At 39.5% G+C, this 2083-nt stretch overlaps 1 pseudogene; it reads left to right on the forward strand.

Moving 5' to 3' along the window:
- Positions 1–530: 530 nt before the first annotated feature.
- Positions 531–1542, forward strand: LOC131273548 (ras-related protein Rab-18-like; annotated as a pseudogene).
- Positions 1543–2083: the final 541 nt, after the last annotated feature.

The raw sequence follows: 2083 nt of genomic DNA on the forward strand, positions 1-2083 counted from the left end.
ATGCAAATTTGAAGCCTCAAGCTTATTCCTTTCTTTCATAACTGCACACAGCATATTTAAGAACAGCAGCCAACATCGTTATACCACAAAACTCCACAAAACTCTAAGGTGTGTCAAAAACACTCTCACCCAGAGCCTTGCCTCTTATAAACATTTGAGTAGGGTTATCCAGTAGTGATATTTTGCATATCTCTATTGCTAACTCACACCACGGACCAAGAGCGCATCTTGATTATTGGAAATCGTCATTAGTGCTTCTGAATCTAATCAGAGTAGAGAATCAATTTCAAAAACACCAGAAGCAATTCAGATATCTTATCCTTAAGATTCTATTTCTTAATAACTGCTCCTGGTACCAAAGATCTATTGGCCATGGTTTTTTGTTGTTGTTTTTTTAACCCTTTTTTAAAATTAAAGTTAATAGATCATGTAGAAAGTTACATTTTAAAAAAACATGAGGAGCTCTATCAGGGGCAGGGTTGAGAGCCAGGCCAGGGCTGCCAGCTGGGTTAGGAGCGGAGCCGGCCAGGATGGACTAGGATGTGCTGACCACCCTGAAGATCCTCATCATCGGCGAGAGTGGGGTGGGCAAGTCCAGCCTGTCCTTGAGGTTCACAGATGATACATTTGATCCAGAACTTGCAGCAACTATAGGCGTTGACTTTAAAGTGAAAACAATTTCAGTGGATGGAAATAAGGCTAAACTTGCCATATGGGATACCGCTGGTCAAGAATGGTTCAGAACATTCACTCCCTGTTATTACAGAGGTGCACAGGGTGTTATATTAGTTTATGATGTTACAAGAAGAGATACCTTTGTTAAACTGGACAATTGGTTAAATGAATTGGAAACATACTGCACAAGAAATGACATAGTAAACATACTAGTTGGAAATAAAATGATAAGGAAAATCATGAAGTTGATAGAAATAAAGGCCTGAATTTTTTAAAAAAATTTTATTCATTTTGTAAAAATATTACATTCAAAAAATATGAGGTCCCATTCAACCCCACCACCCCCTCCCCACCACTCCTCCCCCCATCAGCAACACTCACTCCCATCATCATGACACATCCATTGCATTTGGTAAGTACATCTCGGGGCATCTCTGCACCTAATGGTCAATGGTCCACATCATAGCCCATACTCTCCCACGTTCCATCCAGTGGGCCCTGGGAGGATTCACAATGTCCGGTGATTGTCCCTGAAGCACCATCCAGGGCAACTCCAAGTCCCAAAAACCAAAGGCCTGAAATTTGCATGAAAGCATTCCATGTTATTCATAGAGGCAAGTGCAAAGACCTGTGATGGTGTCCAATGTGCCTTTGAGGAACTTGCTGAAAAGATCATTCAGACCCCTGGACTGTGGGAAAGTGAGAACCAGAATAAAGGAGTAAAACTGTCACACAGGGAAGAAGGCCAAGGGGAGGTGCCTGTGGTGGTTATTGTTCTGTGTTATAAACTCTGGGAAATTTCTTCTCTTGCATATTTGATCAGATAGTGACATCTTTCTGTATATAAACTCTTAACTGCTACTTTAGGGACCTTGCAGTTCACACATATTTGTTTTGTATCATGGCAGTAAATATTTGTAAGAAATCCCACTCACCAGCTTTCCCAGGTAAAACGTTATGTAAGCATGCCCAATTTGCGGTCAACATTTTTTACATAACATAAAACAGGTGTTCCTTTATGAGTACATTTGATTTGATGAATTACATTTATCATGTAATTTTAAAAAATCTATCCATCTAGTATATGTTGATACAAAGTCTGCTTTTGGTCTCCTTTTTGCTTGTATCCTATCAGTTACAGAATTACTTGGTATGTAGAACTCTTAGAAACACTGGGAGGTGTACAGGTACCATCAAACTGGTGAATTCTGTCAGGAAAGCATAATTCCACAGCTTTTCTAGGATGTGCACTGTCAGGTTCTTTTTCAGTACTAAGCAAAATTCTCATTACAGTATGCAGCCCAGGCCATTTATAATTAAATCTTTATTCTTTTGATAATGCTTCTAACTAGCATTGGTACATTAAAGCAGCCTGGTCTAACTTTTTAGTTTACCTCAGTGAGTAAAC

Source organism: Dasypus novemcinctus, chromosome 15 (assembly GCF_030445035.2).
Source record: "Dasypus novemcinctus isolate mDasNov1 chromosome 15, mDasNov1.1.hap2, whole genome shotgun sequence".
NCBI lineage: Eukaryota > Metazoa > Chordata > Mammalia > Cingulata > Dasypodidae > Dasypus > Dasypus novemcinctus.